The following is a 26039-nucleotide window of genomic DNA, read 5'->3' as shown; positions in this document are numbered from 1 at the left end:
TGTCAATATTAAAACCAACACCCTGTAGCTCACTAACAATATTGGTCTCTTCAAGAGAGACTAACTTATCCTACTTCCTAATTTGGTCTAATAAAAAGGATGAGCTCAGCTCCCATCGAGGAAAAAGAATCATTCCACTTCTAGCTACAAGCTCTTTGCCTTCTTCTATTATGAGTTTCTCACTACTAGGATCATATTCCTCCAACATTTGCACCAACTCTATAGTTTTCTCATGGGAATCACCCAGTTGCAATTATAAAGTGAGCTCATTATGCTTAACTTTGTATAATAAATAATTGAATTCTTCTAATTTGATGAATTTATCATCTCTCATGAATTCTTGACCTTGAATAATCCTCTCATCTAACATTTGAATTTATAATTCAATCTTATTTGGGATCTTTTCATTCTCCCTAGCTTGCTTTAACAAGAAGTTATGCCTTATTGTATCAAAACATTTTGATCCTTTTGGCAAAATTTTCAATGCCTTTCCTTTGACCTTGTCAAGAATCTGAATCAATTTTTATTTCTTCCCACCTTTTTCTCATGAGGAACATTCTGGCTAGTCATCATCAACCTCAATGGTTATTACATCCTCTTGTTGAGGGACTTGGGGCTCTGCCCTATTTATGATTTCAGTAGGCACTTGTGCCATTATCTATTCAAAATTATCTAGGCAACTGTTATATCTATCTAAGTAGGCTGCCTCATGGTAGAAACCTAGGAATGATGGATTAGTTTCCTTCAAGGCTTCTTCAATCTTCATTATCCTTCTCCATATTTGGGTTCTATCTCTACAAACCTCTATCTCCAAACATTTCATTATGCAACCCTATTCCCAATTAGGTTTTCTGTTACGGAGGGTATATTTTCTCATTTTTTAGAGCATGCCTCACCAAAACATTTGGATCATAGGTTATAGTAGGATTTGAGGGAAGCTTGAACTCTCCCATACACTAGTCAATCTCCTCTATAGCATCTTCTCCTATTAAAAAGTCACATATTTTTGTTTTTCTTTCTATAAAAGAGTCCTTCTTAATATTAGGACCTAAATATTCTTTATTGAACATAAGCATTTTCCAAAATAATTCTAATTGACCTAACCTTTTAGGAATATACTTTGGAAATGCATGAGGGGGCTGTGGATGCCCAAAAACCCTTATAATTGAAATTTTTTCAAAGAGAAACAAACTAGCCCAATCATGACTAAGTACCCTATCCCCATTTGGGCAAGTAGATGGTTTTATCAGCATTCTTACACCTCTAGGTACTCTTTTAGTTATATCTACTAACATGTTTGTAATAGGGAAAACAAAATCATTGCAAAAAGCAATAGCACTAGCATAGGGATAAAACCTTTGCCAAACGTGAGTCCACATTTGCATAGGCAAGTTCTCTCTATTATGTTTAGTGGCTTCAATGAAGTCTAGACTAATATGCCCTATGTTCTTCTATAAAATGATGTGCATCAATAATGAGTAGTGGAAAAATCTGAAATTCCCAAATTATCCCTTTTGAGCCACCACAATTTCATCATTTATCCTATTGATGATATACTCCACAAAATCATACCCACCATTGTGATTTGCATCCTGAATATCCAAAGAAATTATATATATATATATATATATATATATATATATATATATATATATATATATATATATATATATATATATATATATATATATATATATATATATATATATATATATATATATATATATATATATATATATATATATATATATATATATATATATATATATATATATATATATATATATATATATATAGCTTGGGGATTATTTGTATCATCAATTCCTATCACCTTTTTGATTCCATAAATGGTATACTTGAAATACTTGTAGAAAAATTCAAGTGGCATTAGGTCTCCTATCTTCTTTGGCATTTCACCCTTCTCCAGCTTTAATTTGGGAATGTGCCTCTTCATGAATTTTTGACTAAAGAAATTCTTATAAGTTTTGAAAGTTTCATTCATCTTCTCTATTTCCATTTCTTTTTTCATAGGCCCTCCTAGGTCAAAACCTCAATGAAGGTGTCCCTATCCAGTCTACGTAGGATACTCATATCCTTTCTATGGAAATCTTTAGTTGTTGGATTGTAAGATTTGATCAATGTATTTATCAGATCAACATCCACTATTACTTTTGGTATTATCAATTTTTCCATATTCCTAACCCACAGGTTACAAAAAGGTAAATTTTCATACCTATTTTGATAAAAATACTAAAAAATCTCATTCCATTTGTATTAGGTACAATGACATCTCTACAAAAGGAATATTTATCTATGAAAACATGTGCATTCAAGGTATAAACATGATAAGAGCCTGGAAGAAAATATACCCACTCCTCTACATACATTGTTTCCAACTTTAGTTTTGCTTGTTCGGTAATTTGTGAAGATTCTTCCACCTCAATTTGATCTATTATCTTACCCTCTTCCTATGACATGATTTTTGCAATCATATTCCTTTCAAAAAAACTCTATTAATTTCAACCTCTGAAAGCTCTAAAAACCTCTACAATTGTTGGAAATTTCATAACACTTTAGCTTCTATCTATGGTTTGTTCAAAAAATTGTAACTTAGAATTCCATTATATCAACTTATTAATAGAGAAGGAGACAATAGAGAAGAATTTATATCTATTGATGTCAATGTGCATGAAAATCCTCAATTTCTATAAAAGTGCCCAAAACCTACTTGTATTACTTGCTTTTCTTAACCTTTTATGAACTTTTGATAGGACATTATTTTTTAGTCATAATGAAGCTCTTTAATAGTCATTTCTTGCATTAAAACCTATCCTCATGACCCAATAACTCCCTTTGTTCTCCATTTCATAGTCATCATTTTCTTTAGCACTCAAAGACTAGTGACTAGGTGATCATGGCTTTACACCAACTTTTTCCACTTCACAGTCTAATGTCTGCTAATAGCCTTTAACTGCATTATTTAGCACCTTAAACAATTGGAATCTCTTTATCTTAATCACATGGGCACTTCATTTCATTAACTATATTTACTGCTTGTGACCATACAAATTTCCCTAGCAATCATTAAGTTTTAGTTTCACACATCTTTCAATATTTTAGGTTTTTATTGCCACAATCATGTGAGAAAAGCCTATTTATACTCTTTTAACCTAGTCATTGCTTCCTAGTTTATCTTTATTGCCACTTTTTAACATTGGGACTGCATGACCACTCTATCCTTCTTTGAGGCTAACTTCTTCACCGAATCGCTAACTTCTAAATAAAAAACCACCAACAAAATGTTACTCTTTTTCACTTTTCTAAAGTGATGCCTTGTGAAAGTCCAACCTTGTTAAAGGTTATAATACACACTATTAAATATGACACTATTAAACTATTTCAATGACTATGTTAAGAGAGAGCCTTGTTAGAGGACTTTAGACCATTCACTTGGAATTTCTCCTAGTTAAATGATTTATAAATGAGTATTAGGTCAAACTTAATCCAAACGATTTACCCTAGACTGATACAATTATTAGAGAGTAACAATAAGGCTTGTTTTGATAACAACTTACAACTCCATTTGTAGATTACATATCTCTATTTTAGTCTTCTATTCTACTTGGTTTTCACACATTTTAGCTTTGATAGCTTGTTCACCCTTCAAGCATCCATACCCTTAACCCTTCTTGCTTAACATGCCAATGTAGACTCTCAATTAGGTCAATGAAGGAAGCAATACCCTTGACTCCTTGTCTTCCTTAGGTTCTCCTACATGATAACCCTTGCTTTTAACCAACTATCCCCATAAATATCAAGTTAAGATCCTGTTCTATTCATTCTCCATCATCCAATTTAGTGTTAGGACATATTAGGTAGGATTCAATGAATCTACCCCTCATTCCATTTCATTTATAGAAACTTCTCCTTCAATCCTCTTTGAATTTTCATCAAAATGGTTTACCATGAATTTTGTGCCACCAACTCATCAATCATATCTTCCACCCAATTCACACAATTCAAGAAAATAAATTTGTCGAATCAGATCCATCGAATTCATGATCTTTATAATAATGCTGGCACTTGGCATTAACTTGCTTCTAATGCTCAGCACAAATTGCATTTTTTGGCATCTTGTATAAAATCACTTGGCACAAACTAAAGTTTACTAGTGCTTGACATCAACTAAAGTTTACTTAGCATCCACTATTTTTCTCGACATACACTAAAATAGACTTTTACTCGGCTCCAATTAATTTTATGTTCAGCTTGCACTAACTTTTCTTGGCACCTACTATCCATTTGGTCAAGCTTGACAAACAAACTTTGTTTAACTTGGTCTTTTGAACTTTCTTAGTATATCAAACTTTTGTAACCTTAAGTAGATTATCAGTGCACTATGATATCATTGTCTTAGATAATTCTTGTACTCATTTTTCATATCATAACTCAACCTTTCCTCTAAATGCTATTGTTACATCTTTTGATCAAATCCTCTTCATTAATAAAATAAGTGATAGCACTTAAATCATGTAAGAAATTGTCTTACCAAAAAAAATTAGGTTTGACATCAATGAAAAAATAATGATTGAAACACATTTATCATACTTGTATCAATCTATTTTCAGCAATCTCCTTCTTAATAATCTCGCTATTTGGCATTGATGACAAACCAAACTAATCAACAAAACTATCTTGGTTAAAATAGTAAGACCAACGCAATACCAAAAAGAAAATAATTCCTTGTATTGAAATCTCTCCCTCTATCAAAAACTTTCATCTTCTAAATAGGTTACAAAATTCTATTATGTTCTGATCAATAGACAATCAATTCATCCTTATGACTTCCTCTGAATGAATTACTTCTTATATCTTCCCTTTATAGTATCTCCCTCTTACTAGGTAGATGTTATCAATAGATAAACTTTCTTTCTCAGGAGTTAATATTTCTCCCTCATACTATGTGTTAGGATTTCTCCCTCTTTATTCAATGTTTATCTTACTCATATCTCCCAATCTCTTGTATATATCAGTTACTATCTCACTTATCCTATATATCTCTTCTGATCAGTTACTATCTCCCTCTTTAACAACAATGCCAAAGAATTGTCATCTTAATATGTAGATATGAACTTCTTCAAAAAAAAATTAGTCACCTTGCTTGTGACTAATTTGTAGTTTCAGTTCTCTGATTACTTTAGATAGCTCCTAAAGTAAGATCGATTGCATCAATGTGTAACATATGTCAATCAACTTGTTTGATGTAGGGAACTTCTTTTGTTTCTTAGATAGCCTTTGATAGGAGTATCACCCCTAGTTTACCTCTTAGATAATCATGAGCATCCTTAGGTGATGCTTTTGTGAAGATATCAGCAATTTTCTCTTTTGTGTTAACATATTCCATCTTCACCTCTTTATCTTGAACTAATTCTCTCAAGTAATGATACTTGATTGCAATGTGCTTAGTCTTTGTGTGCATCATAGGATTCTCTCAAGAAAAATGCTCCTCAACTAGTGCTCTTTCTGTCATCAATGTTTCCAGCCCAATCAACATTAGTATAGGTTCTTAATTTAAATTTCTCATTTTTCTTGTAGTATAGACCATATTCATATGTTCCTTTCAGATATCTCATTATTCTCTTTACAACCATCAAATGATTCTCCCTAGCATTAGCAAAGAATCTTACAACTATCCCTACACATAATGCAATATTAGGTCAGCCATGTACTACATAACATAATTTTCCAATCATAGACTTGCATAATGTTTGATTTACCTTAGCTGAATCATCATTCTTTGATAATTTATGTCCTATCACCATAGGTTTACTTACTAGCTTGGAATCCTCTAATCCAATAGCTTTTAGTATCTCCTTGACATACTTTGACTAAGTGATGTGTATACCATATTTCATCTTATGTACTTGAAAATCCACAAAGAACTTGATCTCTCCAAACATAGACATCTCAAATTCTTGCTTCATTTCATTTACAAAAGCCTTACATAAAGTATCTTGACCTCCAAATATGATATCATCAACAAAAAATTCAGATAACAAAATACCTTTTCCTTTATTTATCTTCATGCATAGATTATTGTTATCATCAGTCATCTCAAATCCAATCTTCACAAGATAATTATGAAGTCTCTCATACCATGCTCTTGGTGCTTACTTCAAACCATATAAAGCTTTATGTTATTATTAACATCAACAAATCCTTCTAGATATTCTATATAAACTTCTTCCTCTAATATGTCATTAAGAAATGCAAATTTAACATCCATTTGATAAACTTTGAAACCTTTGTATGCAGAATAAGCAAGAAAAGTTCTTACTCCTTCCAATCTAGCAATAGGGGAAAACATTTCTCCATAGTCAATTCCTTCTTCTTGTGCATATCCTTTGGAAACTAATCTTTCCTTGTTCCTTGTAACTTCACCATTTTCATCTAGCTTATTTTTGTATACCCACTTGGTGCCAATCACATTTTTGCCTTTTGGTCTAGGAACTAGAGTCCATGTCTTGTTTTTCTCAATTTGTTCAATCTCTTCTTCCATGGCTTTACTCCAATCCACATCTTGTCATGAATCTTTCACTATTTTGGGTTCTTTCATGTTCCATAGACATGTATCATTTATCAACTTGTTCCTTGTCATTAGTCTAGTATCTTTATCTCTAATGCTTTGTGCAGCAAGATGATGTCTCTTGACATGTTTAGGTAATCTTGGTTAAGCTTTGGTTTCTTCATTTGATCTTTCTACTTCAAAGTCACTATGTACATCTCTATTAGACAATATCTCTCTCATGTACATTAATTTTAGAATTAGAATGCGCCTCAACTTTATTCTGTAACTCGGCATCCAAATGTAGCTTGATTCCTAAATGCAACTCAACATTCACAGTATGTGACTTGAAAATCACTGAAACTTTCTATTGATTAGTAACTTGATTTGCAACATCTTCTTCAGAAAACATACCTTCATAAAAGTATACAAATGATTTGTATGCTTTTGGTTCTTTCATAGGTTTAGCCTTATCTATTTCTGTATATTTATTGAATTTCACATTTGCACTTTCCATAACTTTTTTATTGTTAGTATTTAAACACTTATAAGCTTTACTTCTTATGGGATAACCTAGGAATATACCTTCTTCACTTTTTGCATCTATTTTACCATTCTTTAAATCTTTGAGAATAAATCATTTTCTTCCATATATCTTAAAATATTTTACATTGGGTATCCATACCATAGTTCAAAAGGTGTTGAATGAGTTGTTAGAAATAATAGTCCACCAAGATAATTGAGAGGGGTGGGAGGGGGTGAATTAGTTATCCAACAATTAAAATACTTATCTTCATTAAACAATCTTAACCATTCAACCAAAGTAAAAAAAAACCATAATAAAGTGCACATATACAATTACACCATATATGTTGACTGGGGAAACCCTTGATCACAGGGAAAACCTCATGGGAATGATGCCCACAAGATGATGTACTAATACAAATATTCCTTGTTAGAGGATGGAACCTATTAGGAGTCTATTACAACATTTAGGATGCATCTAAGTGTTCCTCAGAATCATTATCTTCATTTGCATACAAACATTCTCTATCTTTTCTAGGTTTATGATTTCCCTTATACTTTTTCTCCCTTTTAGGTCACTTAGATGCATAATGACTATACTTGTCACAAGTCCAACATTTAAAGATTTTTAGATCTACATTTTCTCTTCTTACTAGGAGGGCTACTACTTCATCAATCTTTTTGTCTTCCTCAAATCTACTTCTACTAACAAAATCTCCTTTATCATTTGTGCTCCTTGATAGGTTAGGTTGAATATTCAAGTCATTGAAAGCTATCTTAGTTTTGGTCAATTCTCTAGACTATATAAGTTCATTCTCAACTGCTTCAAATATTCCAAGCAATGTCCCATTTGTAAAATCTTTGGTAGATGATATCAATAATTGTATCATCTGAGTTGCTGACTTAAATGGTGGTGTTAGAGTCTTCAATATCTTCCATATAACCTCATCATCTTCTTTGGTTCCTCCTTGAGCTTTAATACCTACAATAATTTATGATATCCCACCTATATATGTTCTTACAGATTCATCTTCCATCATCTTAGCATCTTGAAACACACAAATCCAACTTTGTAGCCTCAACTTCTTAGAATGTGGATCACCTTCAAAGCTATTTTCCAAAGCTTTCCAAATCAAATGTGAAGTAGCAAGTGATTTTACCTGATTCTACTCAATTTTGGAAAGTGCAATCAATAGTGCTTCCCTAGCTCTCATGTCACACATGGAAATATCTCTTTCTACCTCAAAGAAACTTTCCAACTCCTTTTCTTCAATGATTGTCTTCACTGATTTTGTCAAGATCCAATATCCTGAACCCATACACAACAAATGTGTCTTCATATTTTCCTTCTAGCTATCATAGTTTATTCCATCGAACTTCAGACTATCTTTCCTAAACATGTTTACCATGGATCTCCCAAAGCTATTAATTTTTTTCTTCAAGGACCTGAAGCTTTGATACCAATTGTTAGAAATAATAGTCCCCCAAGATAAATGGGGGGGGGTGGGGGAATCAGTTATCCAATAATTAAAACACTTCTCTTCATTAAAAAATCTTAACCATTCAACCAAATTAAACAAAAACCATAATAAAGTGCCCATAGGCAATTACACTAGGTATGTTGACTAGGGAAACCCTTGATCAGAGGGTGGAAATGATGCCCACAAGATGATGTGTTAACATAAATATTCCTTGTTAGAGGATGGACCTAGTTAGGAGTCTATTACAACATTTAGTAAAATGAGTCACTATTAGGAGACTTTGAATACCTGTTAGGAGATCCCAACCTTGTTAGGAGTTGTGGTATAATGTATGTAGGAAGAGCCCACTACCCAAACATGTAATTTCAACTACAAGAAGAGTTCACTACTCAAACAAGTAATTTATTGTTATCTTCTTCTTTCCTCTATCTTATCAATCAAACCAATTATTGTTAGACCTTGCAGACTAGGTCATGAACCTTGCCAAGCCTTGGATCACTCATCAAAACCTCAAAAATGAAGTTTCCTTCACTTCTAAACTGCAGTACTAAACTTTACATTCCACAATCTCTACTTCTTTGCAAACATTCACAATATATTCCTTTAATACCATGATAAAGGAAAATGTCCTTTCTTTATACCAAGTCCATAAAATAATTCCTTGAGTCAACTATTAGTCCTTCTCAGTTAATTATTATAGGACCACCTTAAGAACATGTTACACTTAGTGATAACCTTAGTCTTCTACCTTTGAACTTGAATAATTTTATGTACATGAAATATTATGACAAGCAAGCTTAGCCACATCATCCTCAACATGTATTCTTCATGTCCTCAACCTTGATCCTAAGGATATCAACTCTACTAAGAAATATAACAAGTTTACTAGAACATGCCTTTGTAAACTCTATCTCAAAACATACATCACCAAAACTTACATAACTTCTTCTAGACTTATCCTTTCTACTTTTGATGTTAACTACATATACCAAATACTCATAAGTATCTCCCATAACCTTAGGTGGTTATCATGCTCGACTAGTCATCCATACCAACTTAATATTTTTGTTGTTCTTTTGTCAGATACCATAGAAGACATAAAACATGCTATGTTGACATCAATGAAAAACTTAGTCATGAATGTAACATATCATCAACATTCATGCTGCCAACCAATCTTCCAACAATCTTTCCAATCTTCTAACAATCGTCCTAATCTTCCAAAATGAGTACCTTTCTTGATTTGTACACGATTCAAGGTATAGATAGTTGTACTTACAGCTTCTCTCCAATATTTTAAAGCAACATTTTTCTCCATCATGAGTGTCCTAGCATAGTCCATTAAAAACTTATTCCTCCTTTCAAGGTTCTAGGAGTAGATGTTTGTCTTTTCATTCCTCTATCATTAAAGAACATCTCAAACTCATTTGATGTATATTCTTCTCCTTTGTTAGATCTCAAACATTTTAGACTTTTACCTATTTTCTTTTTAACTCTTGCTAAGTACTACTTAAACATTTAGAAAGCATCAAATTTCTATTTCAAAAACATAAATATTATCATTTTAGAATAATCATCAACAAGTAGCATAATGCACTTATCTCCTTTATAGCTTTTCACTTCAATTAGTCCATACAAGTCAATATGAACAATCTCTAGTATTCCTTTAGAGGTATAATTTTTACTCTTAAAACTTGACTTTGTCATATTGCCTAACTAACATTGTTTGTGCATTATATTATCAAGCTTCTTCAACTTAGGAAAACCTTTAACTTTTCTCATGCTACTAATACTAACCGAGTTATCAAAATGAGCATGATATAAACTCTTGTGCCATAGCCACACATCATCAAATTTTGTAATCAGACAAGTAGCATCCACTATATCAAGGTAGAATAGATTACTCCTAGTTTGATCACCCTTTCCAATCAATTTTTCATTAGTATCATATATCTTAGCAATCTTGTTTTCAAACTCAACCTTACATCTTGAATTATTCAATTGTGACATACTCATTAGATTATAGTTAAATCCTTCAACATAGTATGCATTCTCACATAAAATCTTTTTTGTGAGTTTGATAAAACCTTTTCCTTTTATCAAACATGGTGCATCATTACAAAATCTTACACTATTTCCATCATAACAATTCAAGGTAATGAACTTACTATTATCTCCAGTCATGTGATGTGAACACCCACTGTCAATGATCCATTTGTCATTCTTTTTAACACAAGAAACAAATGTAGTTTCCTCATCTTCATTAGATTCATCATTTATTGCAACATACACCACTTCATCACCATGTTCATTAGATTCATCTTTTGTTTCCTTTTCAACAATGTAGCAAGACTTTTTTTCTTTGTCTTTGTAATCTTTGATGCCTTCATATCTTCTACTTTTGTACTTGTCACCACCTCTATATTTCTTCTTATCTAGACATCTAGCAAAAATATGACCAACCTCATTGCAATTGAAACAAATGATACATAGTTTACCTTTAAAATTTCCTTTACTTGTATGAAATTTCCTTTCCAGTAGTGCTTAAAGTTGATCTACATCTTTTTCATTTGTATCACTACTACTAGACACACATTTTGTCTTTTTCTTCTTTATATTAGGTTGTTTCAATGACAACTTAGGTTTGAAAGTAGATTCAATATTTTTAGGTTTGTAATTATCAAAGTTAGATAGCTCAGAAGTAGTGAGTCTACCTACTAGACCTTCAAGAGATAGAGTATTCCTTGATATACATCTTAGTTCTTGTATTGCAAAAACTCTAATAGCATATATAGACGATGATGTTCTTAAAATTTTTTTTAGTAGAGTATCATCATCTATTATACCAATAGATCCTCTTATTGCATTAACAACATCTTATATTCTTGAGCAATATTAAGCAATATTTTCACCTTTTTTCATTCTCATATCATCAAACTTACCACTGATACTCTTAGATTTAGCTCTTAGAAGATTCTTGTCTCCACCATTGATGGTGTGTAAAGAATCTCACATTTTATTTTCACTATCAAGACTTTTGATATCATAAAATTCAACATAGCTTAGGGCAGAGGCATTCTCTAACATTGTTTGGTTGTGTTCTTTCTTCATTTTCAAATCCTTAGCAGTTAGGGCTCCAATGGGATCAATATGCTTATGGTAGTGGTAGATTGTGCATTATTTCCAAGTCATCCAAGGTGCAACTTCATCAAACTTTTCCATGCAGGAAATTTACCTCTACTAAGCTTGGGTACATCTCTTTTTGACATCTTGATCTTTGTGCTTCTAGTACCTTCAAACTAGTCCTATTAACTAGATGGCTCTAATACCAATTTTCTAGAATTCTTTAGAATAAAGAGGGGGTGGGGTTAAATCAGTTATCCATGGTCTTGATATATAAATAAAACTTTTTAGAGCTTAGTGAACAAATAAAACATTTATCATCATGCATGAATCCAAAAGATTATGCAATCACTTAAAACTTGTAGGTTACTGTCAAATCAATTTGTAGAAGTGTAAAAACGAAACACAACAATAACAACACACTTGACATAATGATTTGCGTGGAAACCCAATTTGGGAAAAACCACCAAGAACATGTTACTCCTTTTTACTTTTTTGAAGTGATGCCTTGTGAAAGGCCAACCTTGTTAAAGGTTACAATACACATTGTTAAATGTAACCCTGTTAAAGGATTTTAGTCACCCTATTAGGAGTGAGCCTTGTTAGAGGACTTTAGACCATTCACTTGGAATGTCACCCAGTTAAAAGATTTATAAATAAATGTTAGGTCAACCTTAATCAAAAGAATTTACCCTAGACTAATACAATTATTAGAGAGTAACAATAAGGCTTGATATGATAAAAACTTACAATTCCAATTGTAGATTATAGATCTTTGTTTCAGTCCTCTATTCTTCTTGGCTTTCACACATTTTAGCTCTAATAGCTTGTTCACCCTTCAAGCATCCATACCCTTAAGCCTTCTTTCTTAACATGCCAATTTAGACTATCAATTACGTCACTAAATGAAGAAATACTCTTGAATCCTTGTCTTCCTTAGGTTCTCACACATGACAACCCTTGTTTCTAATCAACCATCCCCATAAATAGAGAATTGAGGTCTTTTTCTGTTCATTTTCCATTGTCCAATTTAGGGTTAGGACATATTAAGTAGGATTCAATGAATCTCCCCCTCATTCAATTTTATTTCTAGAAACTTCTCCTTCAATCCTCTTTGAATTTTCCTCAAAATGGTTTACCATGAATTCTGTCCCACCAACTCATCAATCTTATCTTCCACCTAGTTCACACAATCCAAGAAAACAAACTTTTTTGCTCATATCCATTGAATTTAAAATCTTTCTAATAATGTTGGAACCTAGCATTAACTTGCTTCTGATGCTCAGGACAAATTCCATTGGTCAACATCCTCTGTAAAATCACATGGCATGAACTAAAGTTTATTGGTGCTTAGCATCCACTGTTTTTCTTGACATACACTAAAATAGACTTGTCTCCAATTGATTTTTTGCTCAGCTTGCACTAGATTTTCTTGGCACCTACTATTCATTCAGTTAAGATTGGTAAAAAACCTTTGTTTAACTTGTTCTTATGAACTTGCTTAGTATAACCAACCTTTACAACCTTAAGTAGATTATCAATGCACTACGATATCACTGTCTTAGCTAATTCTTGTACTCATTTTTCATATCATAACTCAACCTTTTCTCTAGGTGCTATTGTTACATATTTTCATCAAATCATCTTCATCAATTAAATAAATGATAGTACTGGGTATGTGCAAGATCATGGTCAACCAAACTATGGCCTTAAGTGGCAGTGAAAAACGTGCAAATTAGGGTTATGTCAACTTGACACATAATTTTAAAATGGTTCTGGACTTTACATAAAAAAGTTATAAGAAAGTAATCTATAGGAAATTGAATTTAGTTTCTAAACTACTAGGCCTTATCTAGAGAAAAAAATATTTGATTAGTCAAAATTTTGAATTTTAATGCAGTACTACAAAAATCTCAAGGTAGAAATAATAAAGTAGGTGTATGCTTGACCACCTTAATAAAAATCAAATGATAATATTTTTTAATATAATTATAGATATAAAAAGTAGACTCATGTCTAGATGTGATGCATATTTTTGGGTATTTTTATTTCAAATAAATAATTAAATATGAATTTTCTACTAAAACTTTTTTTAGAAAAAAAAACTCTCGTGTCTAACCACCTTAACTAATAGAAAACTTTAACAATTTTTTTTTCTTATACTAGGTGAAACATAGAATGCGACACAACTTTTGGATTTAAAAAATGTTACATCATTTGAAAGTTGTATCTATTTTTCAATCAGTATATCAATTAGCACTTTACAATCATCTTCACTAAAAATTAACTAATAAATACTTATCGAACTCAGAATTTGATAGCAATTATATTGATGGAATCTCGAGAGTGTTATAAAAAAAATTCTTTTTATTCCATTCAAATTCAATGAAAATAACATTGTCAGATGACTACCCGAAGTCTAAGTGTTAGTGAAACCCTTCTCAAACACATTTTTTGGGTTGACCAAATAGGCTTGGTAAATATTGATCCTTATCGGATACCCAAAATTAAATTAGGTATCTGATATGAAAACAGATACCCGATATGAAATCGGGTATCTAATCAAGTACGTGATTGTTTAATTGAAATGTTGGAGGGAAATTTGAGAGGAAATAAATTTGAGAGGGAAACTTCAAAGTGTTTTAGAGGGAAATTTATTTGGGGGAAGTGTGGACATTGATATTATTATTACATATGATTATGATTATTATTATTAACTATTATTATTATATACAATTATAATTATTATTATATATAGTAATATGTATGATTATTATCATTAAATAGAATATAGTTATAAATATAATAATAATAATTATAACTACATATAATATAGTAATATACATGATAAATATTATTATTATTAAATATATATAGTAATATTATATGATTATTATATATAATAATATATATGGTTATTATTACTATATTAAATATACAGTATTATATTATTATTAAATATAATATTTTTATAAAATGCATTGAAAGGGGTCATAGGTTAACCTATGGAAACTTTCAACACAATTCATGACAACATATGTCCCTAGGGCCCCTAGTGACCAATTTCAATGCATTTCCAATGGGTTCTTAGAGGTCCTAGCTCCCCTAGGGACATAAGTTGTCATGAAATCTGTCGAGATGGGTCATAGGTGCCTCAGGGACATACGTTGTCATGAAATGCATCAAGAGAGGTTATAGGTTAACCTATGACCCCACTTGACACATTTAATAACAAAATATGTCCCTAGGGGCCCAAGGACCCCTAGGGACACATTTGGTTGGTTATAATGAGCTGAAAGGGGTCATAGGTTAACCTATGACCCCTCTTGGCACATTTCATGACAATGTATGTCCCTAGAGACCTTAGGTCTCCTAAGGACACTTGTGGTTGGTTCTAATGCATCAAGAGGTGTCATAGGTTAACCTATGACACCTCTCGATGCAATTTATGACAATATATGCCCCTAAGGGCCCTAGGACCCCTAGGGATGCATGTGGTTGGCTATAATGCATTGAGAGGGGTCATAGGTTAACCTATGACCCCTATCAATGCATTTCTTGACAACCTATGTCACTAGTGGTCATATGGCCCCTAGGGAAACATTGGGTTGGTTCTAATGCATTGATTCAACTCCTCTCAATGTACTAGAACCCACCAAATGCATCCCTAGGGGTCCTATGACTGCTAGGGACATAGGTATTCATAAAATGCATCGATAAGGGTCATAGGTTAACCCATGACCCCTCTCAATGCATTATAACCAATCACACGCATCCCTAGGGCCCCTAGGGAATAAGTTGTCATGAATTTCATTGAGAGGAGTCATAGGTTAACTTATGACCCCTCTCGATGCCATTCATGACAACCTATGTACTTGAGGGACCTAGGGCCCCTAGGAATGTATTTGGTTTGTTCTTGACACCTATTGATGCATTAGAACCAACCACATGCATCCCTAGGGGTCTTAAGGCCCCTAGTGAAATAGGTTGCCATGAAATGGAAACAAAGGGGTCATAGGTAAACCTATGACTACTCTCGATTCATTTTAACCAACCAAATGCATTCTTAGGGGTCTTAGGGCCCATAGGAACATACATTGTCATGAAATGTGTCGATCGAGTTCATACGTTAAAATATGACCCCTCTTTATGCATTGGAACCTAAATAATGTGTCCCTAGGTGCCCTAGGACCCCTAAGAACATACGTTGTCATGAAATGTATCGATAGGACTCATATGTTAAATATGATGCCTCTCGATACATTAGAACCAACCACATGCATCCCTAGGGATCTTAGGGCCCATAGGGATATACATTATCATTAAATGCATTAAGAGGGGTGATAGGTTAACCTATGACCCCTCTCAACACATTATAACCAACTAAATGCATGACCCCTAGGGATCCTAGGGCCTTTAGGGACATACATTGTCATTAAATGCATCAATCGAGGTCATAGGTTATCCTATGACCCCTAGGGACATATCTTGTCATGAAATGTGTCAAGAGGGGTCATAGGTCAACCTATGATACCTCTCCATACATTAGAATCAACCACATGCATCCCTAGGGGTCCTAGGACCCCTAGGGACATATGTTGTCAACAAATGCATCTAGAGGGATCATAGGTTAATCTATGACTCCTCTCGATGCATTACAACCTACCACATACATCCCTAGGGGTCCTAGCGCCTCTAGAGACATACATTGTCATGAAATACGTCGATTAACCTATGAAACCTCTTTCAATCATTAGAATAAATCAAATGCATCCCTAGGGGCCCTATGACCTCTAGGGAGATAGGTTGTTATGAAATGTGTCGAGAGGGGACATAGGTTAACCTATGATGCCTCTCGATGCCTTAGGACCAACTACATGCATCCCTAGGGGTCCTAGGGCCCCTAGGGACATATATTCTCATGAAATGTGTTAAGAGTGGTCAAAGGTTAACCCATGACCCATTGTGATTCAATATAACCAACCACATGCATCTGTAGGGGTCCTTGGGCTCCTAGGGACATACATTGTCATGGAATGCATTGATCATAGGTTAACCTATGACCCCTCTTCATGCATTATAACCAACCAAATGTGTCTGTAGGGCCCTAGGACCCCTAGGGACATAGATTTTCATGAAATGTGTTGAGAGGGGTTGTAGGTTAACCTATGATGCCTCTCGATGTATTAGAACCAACCACATGCATCCCTAGGGGTCCTATGACCCCTAGGGATATATGTTATCATGAAATGCATCAAGAAGGATCATGGGTTAACCGATGACTCCTCTCAATGCATTCAAACCAAACAAATGCTTCCCTAGGGGCCCTAGGACCCCTAGGGACATAGGTTGTCATAAAATACATTAAGAGCAATCATATGTTAACCTATGATGCCTCTGGATGGGTTAAAACTAACCATATGCACGCCTAGGGGTCCTAGGGCTAGTAGGGACATATGTTGTCATTAAATGTGTCGTATGACCCCTCTCGACAAATTATAACCAACCAAATGCGTGCCTAGGGGTTCTAGGGCTTGTAGGGACATACATTGTCAAGAAATGTGTTGGTCAAAATCATAGGTTAACCTATTACCCCTCTTTATGTGTCAAAACCAACCAAATGTATCCCTAGTAGCCGTAGGACCTCTAGGGACATAGGTTGTCATGAAATACATTAAGAGGGGTCATAGGTTAACATATGACACCTCTAGATGCATTATAATCAATCAAATGCATACCTAGGTATCCTAGGGCGCATAGGGACATACGTTGTCATGAAATGCATCGATCAAGGTCATAGGTTAATCTATGACACCTCTCGATGCATTTTAGAACCAACCAAATGGATCATAGGTCATACTAATAATAATAATAACAACAATATTATATGTTGCAATAATAATAATAATAATAATAATAATATGTAATATAGGTTGTCATGAAATGCATTGAGAGGCATCATAGATTAACCTATGATGCCTCTCGATGCATTAGAACCAACCACATGCATCCCTAGGGGTAGTAGGGCCCCTAGGGACATACATTATCATGAAATGTGTCAAGAGAGGTCATAGGTTAACCCATGACCCCTCTCAATGCATTATAACCAACCACATGTGTCCCTAGCGGTTCTAGGGGTGTTGTGGACATACATTGTCATCAAATGTGTCGATCACCTATGACCCTTTTTGACACATTAGAACTAACCAATTGCATTCCTAGGGCTGCTAAGACCCCCAGGGACATAGGTTGTAACGAAATACATCGAGAGGTGTCATACGTTAACCTATGACCCCTCTCGACACATTGGAACCAAAAAAATGCATCCTTAGGGGCCCTAGTACCCCTAGGGATATTGTTTATCCTGAAATCCATCGAGAGGGGTCATAGGTTAATCTATAACAACAATCAATGCATTAGAACAAACCTCATGCATCCTTAGGAGTCCCAGGGCCCCCAGGGAAATATGTTGTCATGAAATGTCTCGAGAGGGATCATAGGTTAACCTATGACCCCTCTCGATGCATTATAACCAACCAAATGCATTCCTAAGGGTGCTAGGGCCTGTAGGGACATAAATTGTCATGAAATGCATTGATTAGTGTCACAGGTTAACCTATGATCCCTCTTTATGCATGGAATCAACCAAATGCATCCCTAGGGGCTCTAAGACCCCTACAAACATAGGTTATCATGAAATACATAGAGTAGGGTCATAGGTTAACCTATGACACCTCTCAATGAATTGTAATCAATCAAATGTGTCCCTAGGGGTTATAGGGTCTCTAGGGACATATATTGTTATGAAATGCATCGTTTAGGATAATACGTTAACCTATAACCCCTCCCTACACATTTTATAACCATCCAAATGGATCATATCTCATAATAATAATAACAACAATAATCTTATGTTTTTATAATGATAATGATAATAATAATAATAATATATAATATAGGTTATCATGAAATGCATCGAGAGGGGTCATAGGTTAACCTATGATGCCTCTTGACACATTAGAACCAACCACATGAGTCCCTATAGGTCCTAGGGCCCATAGGGATATACATTGTCATGAAATGTGTCGAGAGGGGTTATAGGTAAACCTATGACCCCTCTTGATGCATTATATGCAACGACATGTGTCTGTATGGGTCCTAGGGCCCCTAGGACCCATAGGGACATACATTATCATAAAATGCATCTAGAGAGGTCATAGGTTACCCTATGATGCCTATCGATGCATTAAAACCAACCACATGCATACCTAGGTGTCTTAGGGCTCCTAGCGACATACATTGTCATGAAATGCATTGAGAGGGGTCATAGGTATGACCTATGACCCCTCTCGATGCATTGGAACCAACCAAATGTGTCCTTAGTGGTCCTAGGACCCCTGGGGACATAGGTTGTTATGACATGCATCAAGAGGGGCCATAGGCTAACCTATGATGCATCTTGACACATTATAACCAACCACATGCTTTCCTAGGGTTCTTAGGGCTCATAGGGACATATGTCCTCATGAAATGGGTTGAGAGGGGTTATAGGTTAACCTATGACCCCTTTCAATGCATTATAACCAAAAAAATGCATCCCTAAGGGTCCTAGGGCCCCTACGAACATACATTGTCATGAAATATTTTGATCAGGGTCATAGGTTAACCTATGACTCCTCTTTACACATTGGAAATAACCAAATGCATCCCTAGGGGCACTAGGACCCCTGGGAACATAGGTTATCATTAAATGTATTGAGAAGGGTCATAGATTAACCTATAACACCTCTCAATGCATTAGAACCAACCACATGTGTGCCTAGGGGTCTTAGGGCCCCTATGAACATACATCATGAAATGTATTGAGAGGGGTTATAGGTTAACCTATGACTCCTCTCAACGAATTGGAACCAACCAAATTCATCCCTAGGGGCCCTAGGACCCCTAGGGACATAGGTTTTCATGAAATGCATCATGATAGGTTATAGGTTAACCTATGACACCTCTTGATGCATTAGAAACAACCACATGCGTGCCTAGGGGTTGTAGGTCCTCTTGGTACATACGTTGTCATGTAATGCATCGAGAGGGGTCATAAGTTAACCTATGGTGCCTCTTGACACATTGGAACCAACTAAATGTGTCCCTAGGGGCCCTAGGACCCCTAGGGACGTAGTTATCATAAAATGCATCGAGAGGGGTCATACATTAACCTATGATGCCTCTCAATGTATTAGAACCAATCACATGCATCCTTAAGGATCCTAGGGCCACTAGGGACATATGTTGTCATGAAATTTGTTGAGAGGATTCATAGGTTAACCTATGACCCCTCTCAACATATTATAACCAACAAAATATGTCCATAGGGGTCCTATGGCCCCTAGGGAGATACATTGTCATGAAATGCAATGATCGGGGTCACAGGTTAACCTATGATCCTTCTTTAAGTATTGGAACTAAAAAAATGCGTCCCTAGGGGCCCTAGGACCTCTAGGGACATAGATTGTCATAAAATGCATCAAGAGGGTTCATAAATTAACCTATGACACCTCTAGATGCATTATAATCAATCAAATGTGTCCCTAGGGGTCCTAGGGCACCTAGGGACATACATTGTCATGAAATGCATTGATTGAGGTCATAGGTTAAACTATGACCCCTCTTGACACATTTTAGAACCTTCCAAATGGATCATAGGTCATAATAATAATAATAAAAATAATATTATAATATTCTTGATTTTTTTTGGAATTTGATTGTGTAGCATTTTTAGCATCAACATTTCAGATCACACAGAGTGATTTGAAACGTTGATGCTAAAAATGCTACACAATCAAATTCTAGAAAAACTCCAAACTATTATTAATGGATTGTAAAAATCTAGTGTCAATTAACAATATTATATATTTTTATAATAATAATAATAATATATAATATAGGTTGTCATGAAGAGTGTCAAGAGGGGTCATAGGTTAAACTATAACACCTCTTGATGCATTAGAAGTAACCACATGTGTCCCTAGACGTCCTAGGGCCCCAACGGACATACATTGACATGAAATCTATCAAGATGGGTCATAGGTTAACCTATGACCCCTCTTGATGCATTATAACTAGCCACATGTGTCCCTAGGGGTCTTGGCACTCCTATGGACATACACTATCATGAAATGCATTAAAAGGGGTCATAGGTTAACCTATGACCCCATTTGATGCACTGGAACCAACCGAATATGTTCCTAGGGTCCCTATGGCCCCTAGGGACAAATGTTGTAATGAAATGCATCAACCCTATGACCCCTCTTGACACATTCAAACCAATCAAATGCATCCCTAGGGGCCCTATTACCCCTAGGGACATAGGTTGTCATGAAATGCATTGAGAGAAGTCATAGGTTAACCTATACCCCTATTGGTGCATTGAAAACAACCAAATGCATTTCTAAGGCCCCTAGAACACCTAGGGACATAGTTTGTCATTAAATACATTGAGAGAGGTCATAGATTAACCTATGACACCTCTGGACATACTAGAACCAACTAGATGTGTCCCAAGTGGTCCTAGGACCCCTAGGAACATACATTGCCATCAAATGCTTCAATAGGGGTCATAAGTTAACCTATGACCCCTCTTGATGGATTGGAACCAACCAAATGCATCCCTAGTTGTCCTTGGACCCCTTGGGACACAGTTTGTCATGAAATGCATCAGGAGGGGTCATAGCTTAACTTATGATTCCTCTTGATGTATTATAACGAACCACATGTGTCCCTACGGGTACTAGGGCCCCTACGGACATACGTTATAATGAAATTCATCAAGAGGGGTCATAGGTTAACCTATGATGCCTCTCGACATATTGAACCCAACCAAATGCATCCCTAAGGGCCCTAGGATCCCTACTAACATAGGTTGTATTTAAATACATTGAGAGGGGTCATAGGTTAACCTATGACACCTCTCAATGCATTAGAATGAACCGCGTGCATCCCTAGGGGTCCTGGGGCCTTTAGAGACATATGTTGTAATGAAATGTGTCAAGATGGGTCATAGGTCATGATGCATTATAAAAAACCAAATGCATCCTTAGGAGTTCTACGACAAGTAGGGACATACATTGACATGAAATATATCAACCTATGACCCCTCTTTATTCATTGAAAATAATGAAATTCATCCCTAGCGGCAACCAAATATGACCACTAGGGACATAGGTTAGCATATGATGCCTCTCGACTAATTATAATCAACCAAATGCATCCTTAGGAGTCTTAGAGCCCCTAGGGACATACATTGTCATGAAATGCATCGATCGGGGTAATAGGTTAACCTATGACCCCTCTCGATGCATTTTATAACTAGGGAAATGGATCATAGGTCATAATAATAATAATAATAACAAAAATATTTCATGTTGTTATAATAATAATAATATTATATAATATAAGATTTCATGAAATACGTCGAGAGGGGTCATCGGTTAACCTAAACTATGACCTCTTTCGATGCATTATAACCAACCACATGCATCCCTAGGGGTCCTTGGGCCCTTATGGATATACATTATCATGAACTGCATTGATCGAGGTCATAGGCTAACCTATGACCTCTCTTGATACATTAGAACCAACCAAATGCATTCCTAAGACCCTGAGGACCCCTAGGGACATAGGTTGTTATGAAATGCATCAAGAGAGATCATAGGTTAACCTATGATGCCAATCATTGCATTAGAACTAAGCACATGTGTCCCTAGTGGTCCTAGGACACCTAGGGACATAACTTGTTATGAAATGCATAGAGAGGGGTCATATTTTAACCTATGATGCCTCTCGATGCATTAGAACCATCCACATGCATCTTAAGAGGTCCTAGTCACTCTAGGGACATATGTTTTCATGAAATGTGTCGAGAGGGGCCATATGTTAATCTATGACCACTCTCGATGCATTGAAACCAACAAAATGCCTCCCTAGGGGCCCTAGGACCCCTAGGGGCATATTTTGTCATGAAATGCATCCAGAGGGTCATAAGTTAACCTACAACACCTCTAGATGCATTATAATAAAAAAAAATGCGTCCCTAGGGGTCCTAGGGCCCCTAGGGACATACATTGTCATGAAATGCATCGATTGGGCTCATAGGTTAACCTTTGACCCCTCTTTATACATTTTAGAACCTAGCAAATTGATCATAGGTCATAATAATAACAATATTATATTTTTTTATCATAATAATAATAATATAGGTTGTCATGAAATGCATCGAGCTTGGTCACGAGTTAACCTATAACACCTCTTGACACATTAGAACCAACAACATGTTTCCCTAAGGGTCCTAGGGCCTCTACAAACATACATTGTCATGAAATGTGTTAAGTGGTGTCATACAGTGTCACAAAATGTGTCAATTGGGGTCATAGGTTAACCTATGAGCCCTCTTGACGCATTGGAACCAACAAAATGCATTCCTAGGGCCCCTAGCACCCCTAGGGAAATAGGCTATCATGAAATGCATTAAGAAGGGTTATATATTAACCTATGACCCCTCTTGACACATTGGAACCAAAAAAATACATCCCTAGGGGTCTTAGAACCCCTAGGGACATAGGTTGTCCTGAAATGCATTGAGAGGGGTCATAGGTTAATCTATGATCCCTCTTGATGCATTAGAACTAACCACATTAATCCCTGGGGGTCCTAGGGCCCCGAAGGACATACGTTGTCATCAAATGTGTTGAGAGGACTCATAGGTTAACCTATGACCCCTCTCAATGTATTATAACCAATCAAATGCATCCCTAGAGGTTCTGAGGCCCATAGGGACATACATTGTCATGAAATATATTCATCGAGATCATAGGTCAAGCTATGACCCCTCTTTATGCATTGTAACGAATCAAATGCATCCCTAGAGGCCCTAGGACCACTAGGCACATAGGTTGTCATGAAATGCGTTGAGAGGGATCATAGGTTAACCTATGATGCCTCTTGATGAATTATAATAAACCAAATGCATTCCTAGAGGTCCTAGGGCCCCTAGGGATAAACATTGTCATGAAATGCTTTGATCGGGGTCATAGGACAACCTATGACCCCTCTTTACGCATTTTATAACTAGCTAAATGGATCATAGGTCATAATAATAATAATACCAATATTTTATGTTGTTATAATAATAATAATAATAATATATAATACATGTTGTCATGAAATGCATTGAGAGGGGTCATAGGTTAACCTAAAATGCCCTTTGATGCATTAGAACCAACCACATGCATACCTAGGGGTCTTAAGGCCCCTACGGACATACGTTGTCATGAAATGTGTCGAGAGGAGTCATAGGTTAACCTATGACCCCTCTTGATGCATTAAACTAACCACATGCATCCCTAGGGGTCCTAGGGCCCCTATGGACATAGAGTGTCATGAAATGTGTCAATCAGGGTCATAGGTTAACATTTGACCCCTCTCAACACATTGGAACCAACCAAATGCATCCCTAGGGGCCCTAGTACCCCTATAGACATAGGTTGTCATGAAATATGTCGAAAGAGCTCATAGGTTAACCTATAACCCCTCTTGCCCCATTGGAACACACCAAATGCATTCCTAAAGCCCCTAAGACCCCTAGGGATAGAGGTTGTCATGAAATGCATCGAGAGGGGTCATAGGTTAACTTATGATTTCTCTTGATGCACTATAACCAACCACATGCATCCCTAAGGGTGCTAGGGACCCTAGGGACATACAATGTCATGAAATGCATTGAGAGGGGTCACAGGTTAACCTATGATGCCTCTCGATGCATTGAAACCAACCAAATGCATCCCTAGGGGCCCTAAGACCCCTAGGGACATAGGTTGTCCTAAAATATTTTGAAAGCAATCATAGGCTAACTTATGATGCCTCTCCATGCATTAGAATCAACCACATGCATCCTTAGGGGTCCTAGGGCCTCCAGGAACATACATTGTAATGAAATGTGTTGAGATTGGTCATAGGTTAAACATGACCCCTCTTGACACATTATAACCCAAAAAATGCATCCTTAGGGGTGCTAGGGCCCGTAGGGACATACATTGTCATGAAATACATTGATGGGCTCATAGGTTAACCTATGACCCCTGTTTATGCATTGAAACCAACCAAATGTGTCCCTAGGGGCCCTAGGACCCCGAGGGACATAGGTTGTCGTGAAATGCATTAAGAGGGATCATAGATTAGCCTATGATGCCTCTCGACAAATTAGAATCAACCAAATGCATCCCCAGGGGTCTTAGGCCCCCAAGGTACATACATTGTCATGAAATGCGTTGATCCCTCTCAATGCATTTTATAACTAGCCAAATGAATCATAGGTCATAATAGTAATAATAATAACAAAAATATTATATGTTGTTATAATAATAATATATAATATAGGTTGTCATGAAATGCGTCAAGAGGGGTCATCAGTTAATCTAACATATGACCCCTCTCAATGAATTATAACCAACCACATCCATCCCTAGGGGTCCTTGGGTCCCTATGGACATACATAATCATGAAATTCATTGATCTAGGTCATTGGTTAACTTATGACCCATGTTGGTGCATTGGAACCAACAAAATGCATTTTTAGGGTCCCTAGGACTCCTAGGGACATAGGTTGTTATGAAATGCATCAAGAGAGATCATAGGTTAACCTATGATTCCTTTCGACACATTAGAACCAACCACATGCATCCTTAGGGGTCCTAAGAACCCTAAGGACATACATTGTTATGAAATACTTTGAGAGGGGTCATAAGGTAACCTATGACCCCTCTCGATGCATTAGAACCACCAAAATGCATCCCAGGACCCCTAGGGACATAGGTTGTTCAAAAATGCAACGACAGGGGTCATAGATTAACCTATGATGCCTCTCGATGCATTAGAACCAACCATATGCATTCCTAGAGGTCCTAGGTCCTCTAGGGACTTATGTTCTCATGAAATACATTGAGAGGGGTCATAGGTCAACCTATGACCCCTCTCGATGCAATGGTACCAACCAAATGTAACACTAGGGGCCCTAGGACCCTAGGGACATAGGTTTTCATAAAATGCATCAAGAGGGGTCATACTTTAAGCTATGATGCCTTTAGACACCTTAGAACCACATGCATCCCTAAGGGTCCTAGGGCCCTTAGGGACATACGTTGTCATAAGATGTGTCAAGAGGGTTCATAGGTTAACCTGTGAACTCTCTCGCTGCATTATAGCCAACCAAATGCATCCCTAGGGGTCCTAGGGCACCTAGTGACAAACATTTTCATGAAATACATTGATTGGGGCCATAGATTAACCTATGACCC

Source organism: Cupressus sempervirens, chromosome 2, assembly GCF_028749045.1.
Source record: "Cupressus sempervirens isolate cs-2001-9-10 chromosome 2, ASM2874904v1, whole genome shotgun sequence".
In the NCBI taxonomy this organism is placed as follows: domain Eukaryota; kingdom Viridiplantae; phylum Streptophyta; class Pinopsida; order Cupressales; family Cupressaceae; genus Cupressus; species Cupressus sempervirens.
This window is presented reverse-complemented; position numbering follows the sequence as displayed.